This window comes from Camelus dromedarius, chromosome 26, assembly GCF_036321535.1.
Source record: "Camelus dromedarius isolate mCamDro1 chromosome 26, mCamDro1.pat, whole genome shotgun sequence".
Classification (NCBI taxonomy): Eukaryota; Metazoa; Chordata; class Mammalia; order Artiodactyla; family Camelidae; genus Camelus; species Camelus dromedarius.
The window spans coordinates 14,841,362-14,850,695 of NC_087461.1; the positions used below are offsets into that span (position 1 = coordinate 14,841,362).

General features: G+C 44.7%; 1 pseudogene; it reads right to left on the minus strand.

The window, feature by feature from the left end:
• Positions 1-1,800: 1,800 nt before the first annotated feature.
• LOC105100056 (chondroitin sulfate N-acetylgalactosaminyltransferase 1-like) lies at positions 1,801-3,419 on the minus strand (annotated as a pseudogene).
• Positions 3,420-9,334: the final 5,915 nt, after the last annotated feature.

A 9,334-nucleotide genomic window follows, 5' to 3' on the forward strand; every position in this document is an offset into this window, starting at 1 on the left:
TTTGCTATTGAAAGTCTTCTATCCCAAATGGGCATTCAATGGAGGGTCTTTTAGATTATCCTGGAAGATTCAATTCAGGAGGAGAAATACATTTATGAATAGGTGGGGGGATTCCATCCTGAGCTTATATGAAGTCTTGCTTCCAATGAAACGCTGTTACAATAGATGTGCTGTGTTGCAATGGCAGCAACACTGTCATAGCTCCATATGGGTTATTGTTACACAGATGATACCTGTTTTCGGTCAATTTTAGCAGAGACAAGAAGGCAGAATTTCAGCAGCTTTGAATTCAAAGCTCAGAACCTTTCCTGGCCCTGACTTGGCTGTTGACACATGGCCCTTGGTGATTTCAGTGAACTCTCTGTGGCACTGTGTGCGAATTATCAGAGGTGATAACCTGCACACCAGAGTGCTCTGTTCTCCTCTGTGGCTTCTTTGTGGTGGAGATGGATTTTGACTCAGCAGAGCAAAATGTAACGTTTGTCTATGAGTGTACTTCAAAACCCAAACAATCAATTGTGATTGTGTCTCTGCGATGGTCAATTTTTTGTGTCAATTTAGGTGGGCCATGGTACCCAGATATTTAGCCAAATGCCAATCAGGTTGTTGCTGTGAAAATATGTTTCGATCTGATGAACATTTAAATCAGTAGACTTTTTTTTTCAATGTTAACTGTGTTTGTTTTTTTTAAATCGTTGGAAACTAATAAATGCAATGAAAAGAAGCATCTTGGTGACTGAGTAGACCCACTTCATTTAAAAAATCATTGAGTTACTCTGCCCCAGGCTAGGGGTGGGTGAACATATGGCAGGAACTTCCCTTCCACTGGATGCTGGCAACTGGAGTGATCTTTTACAAAACACGTTTTTCTGCATTTTTTTTCTCGTGGAAGCTGGAAGCCAGGAAGAGCACCCTGCTTTGAAAAGAGATCGTTTGGTTCACACAGTTGACTTTGGTTTATTTCAACAGGTAAGAATGTGGTCCCCAGTTCTCCTGAGGAGAAAGTGTGTTTTCTGAGTTTTGAACAAATCGGTTTCCTTTTCTGTTCAGGTAAAAGGTATAATTCTTTCCCTCCGGGGTTCAGTTGCTCCTCCTCAGAAATATTCTTCGGATAAAGTGTCTCTGGGTCTCGTCCCTTGGTGGCCCCACACCTTCCATGTGACACGTGACAGGCTGTCTGCCTGCGGGGTCAGCAGGTGGCATGTCCTTGGACGTGGGCGTCAGTCTGACTCTCTGAACTTCAAGTTCTCATAATGCAGCTGAAAGTAACCTCTTAAAAAAATATAAAAGGGAGCTAACTTGGGCTCTCTTAGTAAGGCTAGCAAGCTGCTAATTAAATAAGCAGAATATGACTCATAAGCAAAAAAAAGTGCACTTTTAAATAAATAAAAATAACACAGAGAGACGGTTAAAACTACAACCCAAAAGATGAGCAGATTATTTGGGGTTAGTCTTGGAGACGGGGGGATGATGACGACAGTTACGGTCCGTTTGGTTTTGCCGAGTCCACGCCCGAGGGCCCCGACGCGGTTATCTCTGAATTCCACGCGGTCCCCGCGCCCGTCTCCGGGTGTGTCAGCATCCCACACGGAGGACGCCCGCACCCGATAATCACTCAAATGCAGAGGAACGAGCTCGCTCCGACTCCTGCTGCCCAAGCCAAACAGACAGAGAGAAACGGTGGGCTCTCTCCCCCTCGTCGGTTTGACTCATCCGTCAAGGTCTTTCTTGCCCTTTAGGGAAATCTTATCCTCATCGCAACCACTCCTTCGGTGGTTGCAAAAGGCTCGCCCTGGGGGTTCATGTTTTCTTGCTGCTTGTTCTCTGCTTCTGTTTGCGGAGGTGGGCTTCGATCTCCTGCCTGAAGACCAGCATCCCCAGCTGCCCGTGGAACGCCTCGTTCATGGCCTTGCCTTGGACTGCATGCACATCCTGTACTGCCCGGGGGTCAGCTCCTGCACGCAGCGCTTCTCGTGCCAGAGGTGGAAGAGCCCGCGCACGGGCGCGCGCACCACCAGGAGGCTGCTGTGCAGGTACTTGCGGTACAGGTGCACGTCCTCGCCGCCCCAGCCCCTGATGTCCAGGTCGAAGCCCCCTGTGTTGATGAAGTCCGACCGGAACTGGCACGTCATCCCAAACCCGAAGTCTCTCCAGAATCCGGTTTCCTTCTTGATGACCAGCTGCTGCTTTAAGGGAGGGACCACATCGTGGTGGTCGTATATTATCTCCGGATTGTACTGACTGAAAAGGACCGGGTAGCATACCGTCTTCCCTGGCTGCGCGTTCAACCGGCACATGTTGAGGAACCTGGAGGTGAAGCAGATGTCCACGTCGCAGAAGAACAGCAGCACGTTGCTCCCCTTCCAGAAGCGGGCACCCACGTCCAGTCCCTTCCCTCGCGAGAACTCTCCGTTCAGCTAGATGAAGGTGAAGTTCCTGAAGTTGGCGGCTTTGGACGTGTTTTCGGGGATTCCTTTGACCTCGTTCACTTTTTCTTTTCCAAAGTAAACGACGGTGAGATGAATTCTCCCATCCTGTTGAATGCACATCTCCCTGAAGTTGTGCATGAACTGGCAGAACTTGTCCACCCTCCTGGCCAGCGGCACGATGACGTTGACCAGCGTGCTGGCCATGTTCAGCTCCTCGTTCTTCACCTGCATGATGGGGCCGAACGGCCGGAACAAGACCAGGCGTCTGAACTCGTGCTTGTGGTCCCCTCGGAACGTGAGCTTGTACAGAGTGCCTTTGTCCTTTTCTGTGCGGTAGATCCCTTCGTTGAAGTCCGCGGCCGTGTAGGGGCGCTGGTCGGGGCTGCGCTCGGCCGGGCTGTTGAGGGCCCTCACGGGCGAATCGATGGCCTACGCCAGCTCGTCTCGCTTGTCCTTCCTCACGGGCTTCGGGTGGCGGGTCAGGCCGGTCTCCAGCTGGTACACCTTCTGCAGGGTGTAGCTGTCGAAAGGCACGGCGGCATACTCGGTGGCCTGCTTGAGGCTGGCGTGCACCTCGGCGAGGTCCACCTGCGAGCGCAGGAAGGCCAGCAGGTCGGCCTGGGCCCTCCCGGGGGCGCCCGCCAGGCGCTGCGCGCCCCTGAGCTGCTCGCCGCGCTCCTGCAGCTCCTCCTGGAGCTGCGCGATCTGCCTCTTGAGGCTGCCCATGTAGCCGCGCTGCTGCTGCTGCTCCTCCCAGCCCTGCAGGGCCGCCTCCTTCCCGGTGGGGCCGCCGGCCCGCGGCAGCCCCCGCTGCTCGTCGTCGCCCTTCGGGGTGCAGGCCAGCATGTGGAGCACGGAGACCGCGCAGCAGAGGAGCACGAGCAAGACCACCACCCGCGAGACCCAGGCCAACAGCCCCCGGCGAGCCATCCTCACTCCGGAGTCGGCCCTGCGGTAGCACCGGCGGCGATCATCCCAGGACGCCCGGCCGGCCACGGGCGGCCCTGGACGAGGCTACGGGCAGCACGCATGTGGGGCCCCCGGAGCCGCTCTATCCATTTCCGTCTACACCGCGTCTTGCCCCTGCGAGTCCGGCACCACGGGGTGCAGCTTCCCGACTTCCAAAGGATGAAGTTGAGGGCAGAGGCGACGAGTCAGGGGAGCCCTCAAAGGTTTCACACGCATTCCCATCATAGCCTTGCGGACGGACAGCAGCGCAGTGCGGACCTGGACGTGTAAGAAGGTTACGATGAAACTACACCATTCTTCCACCGGATAAAAACACCTTGGCTTCTCTCCTTGAGATGGAAAGGAATCGCGAGGCGCTGCCAGCCGGCTCCCGCCGCTCCCGCCGCCGGCCGCTCCTCCTGTGCGGCGCCACGCCGCCGCGCCGCGGGCTCGGCTCCACCTCCCGCTCCGCGGCCGCCGAGCCTCCGGGGACGCGAGGGCGGGGAGCGCGCGGGACCGCGGCCAAGCACCGCGCCGGGTGGGGGAAGCGAGCCGCGGGGCGGGGCGGGGCGGGGGGTCGCTCTAAATCAGTAGACTTAGAGTAAAGCAAATTACCCTCCATAACGTGGGTGAGCCTCATCTAATCAGTTGAAGGCCATAAGAGGAAAAAGACTGAGGTTTCTTGGGGAAGAAAGAATTCTATCTCTAAATTGTCTTTGGACTAAAGTTGCAACATCAACTTTTCCTTGGGTTTTCAGTCTGCTGGTCTGCCTACCCTATAGGATTTGGACTTACTAGACCCCACAATCATGTGAGCCAATCCCTTAAAATAAATCTGTCTCTGTCTCTCTGTTCTTCTCTTTCTCTCTCCCCTTCTCTCTCCATACCCACAATGCACACAGAGCCTATTGGTTCTGTTTCTTTGGAGACCCCTGCTTAATACAGCCTCTTAATGGAAAAGAGTCATGATACATGTCATCCTAAATGGTGACTCATTGAAGTAGTTGGTGTTTTACTTTGAAAAGCATTATCTACTCTTCCCACCCTGGTGTATTATCCTAATGATAAGGAACACTGTAAATAATAACATTGATGGTGCTAGCGGCAATGGGAGAGGTCCCAGTCAGAGTTCTCCCATCGGGTCTTTATTCTCCGCCGCGTGTTGTTCTAGGAATTTCCCATCTTCTAGGAGTTTTCCTCTTTGAATGCACACTTAACAACCCTGTGAAGTGAACATGACTGCTCCCATTTTACACTTGAGAAAACTGTGGCATAGAGAGTTTATGCAGCTTGCTCAAGGTCCACAGCTAGGAAGTGGCAGAGCCAGAGTGCCCATCCTGAGGTCCTGCTCCAGATCCCCTGCTCTTAGGCTATGGCCTCTCAAGAGCATCTGCACATGGCAAGGATCCCGAAGTTTTTCAGTGATACCTGCTGGGCAGCTGCCAGTCTCCTGTGCTCAGCTTGGTCTCTTGGTACACATCCATCTAGGTCAGGTCTATTTGAGCTCCTACCCACCTCTCCAGGGGCCCAGGGCAAAAGCAGCACCACACATCTGCCCTGTACAGCTCCTCCTCTTCTGTCCCCTTGGAAAGCTGTTTCTATACTGATGGATAGATGTCATCATACTTTTGTCCAAGCCCATAGAATGTGAAACACCAAGAGTGAACCCTGATGTAAACTATAAATCTTGGGTTGGGTGATGATGCTGTATCAGTGCAGGTTCCCTGTGGTGGGGGATGTTGATGATGCGGGAGGGTGTGTGTGGGGCGGGGCAGGGAGTATAGGGAACTCTCTAAAACTGCTCTAAAAAAAATCAAGTCTTTAATGACTGAGCACATGAATGCAAATAATATAACTACATTCATAAGAGGCCCCATGGTGACGCACCATCAAGGGAAAGGGATCTCTCATTTGAAGAAAACTTATGTCCTGAGGAAGATCTGGGTCACCCATGGACCCATGTGAACAATGACTGTGTCATGTGGTCTTTAAAGAGCTCTCTGGCAACCACAAAAGCAATGGCAAAGAAGTAGGGATGGATCAGGTCCATAGTTTTTCTCCCCCTGCTACTTGGAAGCCAGACTGGCCTCTTGAGAACAAAGAAATTTCCAGAATTCTTCCACAATTCTGGGCAAGAGGGTATTTGAGTAATTACTTTGAAAATTACAGATACCCTTATTTATATCTGAAGGTCACAAGACAGTCATGCTACTAAAAATCTTCTTTGGATGGATATAATTAATTTGAATTCTATGAGTATGTATAGACTTGGAAGTGGTACCCAGATTGGGGAATAAAGGCAGACTCCAATCTAGGATTTAAAATATACCTAAGACTTGTTTTACAAGTAATTTTGTATTAGCCATCATTTAAAAATATTGCAAACCATTTTCCAGTCCTTTGTAGCAGTACCAATAATCCAAAATTATTTCACATTCTCCTCTGCAACTTCCAGAAACAGGTGCAGAAATTCAAACCATAATAGATGCTTTCCAAAGTGACAGTGAGTCATATCAGCAGTGCAACAATCAGGAGAGGCAGGCTGAAAAAATGCATGGTCACTCCTCTGATGGACTGCAGATCTGATCGAGTTGAAGCTTGTCCTCCAAAGGACATTCTTCTCTTCAAGTTTATTTTAAAGAGTATGAAAAAAGCTCATCTATTTTTAAAATTTTGTTTTTTATTGAAGTGTAGTTGACTTATAATGTTAGTGTCAGGTGTACAGCAAAGCAATTCAGTTATAAACATACATATCTATTTTTTTTCAGATTCTTTTCTATTACATGTTATTACAAGAAATTGAATGTAGTTCCCTGTGCTATATAGTAGGTCCTTGTTGTTTATCTGTTTTATATATAGTAATGTGCATCTGTTCATCCCAAACTCCTAATTTATCCCTCCCTAACCCTTTCCCCTTTGGGTTATCATAGTTGGTTTTCTATGCCCGTGAGTCTAGTTTTGGTTTGTAAATAAGATTTGTATCATTTTTTTTAGATTCCACACATAAATGGTATCATATGATATTTGTTTTTCTTTGTCTGACTTACTTCACTTAATATGAAAGCTATGGTTACCAAAGGGGAAGGGTTTATTTATCATACAATAGCAAGACATAAACATTTTCTAAGATAATTTAAAACACTTAATGAACATATGATTGACTGTTATGTTCCATTGGATAGATATGCCATAATTTACTTAGCCATCTCCATTGCTGAACATTCTGTTTCCAAATTGCTACTATTATACATATTGTTATGATGAATATCTTTTTCATTGAGATATAGCTGACATATATCATTATGTCATAATATATAATTATATCATAATTTCAGGTGTACAACAAAAGGATTCAATATTTATATATACTGTGAAATATCCTCTTCACTTATAGTAACTAGTTAACATCTATCACCATACATATTTACAAAAGTTTATTTTCTTGTGATGAGAACTTTTAACATCTTCTCTTAGCAAATTTAAAATATGCAATACAGTAGTATGGACTATCGTCACCATGCTATACATTACATCCCCAGGACTGACTTATTTAACTAGAGGTTTATACCTTTTGACTATAAGCTCAGATTTTGTTTGTTGGTTTGTTTTTTAGATTATACATATAACTGAGATCATATGGTATTTGTCTTTTCCTTTCTGACTTATTTCACTTAGCATAATGCACTCAGGGTCAATCCATGTTGTCCACAATTGGCAAGATTTCCTTATTTTTTATGGCTGAATAATATTCCATTGCACATGCACGCATGCACACATGCACACGCATACCACATTTCTTTATCCATTTATTCACTGATGGACACTTAGGTTGCTTCCAGATCTTGGCTGTTGTAAATAATGCTGCAGTGAACGTGTGGGTGCATGTGTCTTTTTGCGTTAGTGTTTTTTGTTTTCCTTGGATGAATACCCAGAAATGGGATTGCTGGATGATATGGGAGTTCTATTTTTAATTTTTTGAGGACCTTCCATATGGTTTTCCATAGTGGCTACTCCAATTTACATTCCCACCAACAGTACATAAAGGTTTCCTTTTCTTCACATCTTCTCGAACACCTGTTATTTCTTGTTTTTCAATATTTAAATAATAACCATTCTAATAAGTGTGAAGTGATATCTCCTTGTGATTTTGATTTGCATTTCCCTGATGATTACTGATATTGAACATCTTTTCATGTGCCTGACAACCATTTGTATGTCCTCTTTGGAAAAAGCCTATTCAATTCTTCTGTCCATGTTTTTTAATTGATTGTTTTTTGTTAGTAAGTTGTATGAGTTGCTTAGTTATTTCAGATATTAGCCCCTTATCAGATATGTGATTTACAAATATCTCCTCCCATTTGGTAGGTTGCTTTTTTATTTTGTTGATGGCTTCCTTTGCTGTGTAGAAGCTTCTTATTTTGACATAGTCCCACTTTATTTTTTCTTTGTTGCCCTGGCTTTTGGTGTCCAATTAAAAAAAAACCTATTGCCAACAAGATGTCAAGAAATTTACCACCTATGTTTCTTTCTAGGAGTTTTATGGTTTCAGACCTTGTGTTCAAGTATTTCATTCATTTTGAGTTTGGCATTTGTGTATGGTGTAAGATAGCAGTCCAGTTTCATCCTTTTGCGTGTGGCTGTCCAGTTTTCCCAACACCATTTGTTGAAGAGACTGTCCTTTCCCCATTGTATATTCTTGGCTCCCTTGGCATAAATTAATTGACTATATATGTGTGGGATTATTTCTTGGTTCTCTGTTCTGTTCTATTGACCTATGTGTCTATGTGTTTTTCAAATGCTGATAGCATACTGTTTTGATTACTATAGCTTTGTAATATAGTTTGAAGTCAGGGAGGATGGTGCCTCCAGCTGTATCCTTCTTTCTCAAGATTATTTTGGCTATTTGGGGTCTTTTGTGATTCCCTTCAAATTTTAGGATTATTTCTTCTTTTTCTGTGAAAAAGCCATTGGAATTTTGATACATTTTTGTTATGTTTTGATTCCTTAGACTAAGATATTCTTATAAGAACAGTCATACTCTGGAAACAGTAAGGATGAAAAATTAAAGAATTAAGAACAAATAAGGTTGTCATTACTTTGTTTTTTCTCATCCAATTATAATACGTACTTTAGTGTCTTTTCTGAACAGGTGTTTCTACCTGATGGATTCATCTACCAGTACACAAAGAAAGGAAAAGGAAAATTATGAAAACCCTTAAAGAAATACTAGAAATTAAACATATGCTTTTGATAGTTTAGTAATGGAAATATCTGGAAATCATGAGCAATTTAATAGGCTAATATTTAAATATCTATACTATAATAAATATCAAGTGCATAAACAATTAAGTTGGTTTATCAAGAAGCTGATCTAGGTACAAAAATTAGGAGGTAATAATGCCAGTCCAAACTTTAAAAAAAAAATTTATACAGACTATTTTAACTAGAGTTACTTAATATGCAATTTCTTTCTATCACTTTTGAAGATTTCTGTCATGAAAATACTAATTCATTTGTCTAATGTTTTGAAATAGCAGATGTCTCAGTTATTATATTTTATCTCATAACTGAATGAAATTTATGTCCTCATAAGACACAGTTTTTATTATCTTAGCAGTGTCTAGGGAACTTTGATGCGTTAATTTGTTTATCACTTGATTGCCTATAGAATGTTGTAACTTAAGGAAGGGAGAAGACAGGGCTTTCTGACTGCAAAGCTTCTGATACATTCCATTTGTAGTTATCCTTTCTGTGGAAGAATTCTCTTCAATTTTGAGATAAGGTTGCTGTTTGTTTAGCTCCTAACTTGGCAAGATCGTGGCCTGGGAGTTCTTTTTCACAAGGAAGGTCTGTGGATTCAACATTAGCATTAATCAATGTATTTGTTACTTTGCCTTCCTCCAGGAAATTAGTTTCCTGGAATACATTGGGGACCATTTTCCACTTCTTTTCCCAGC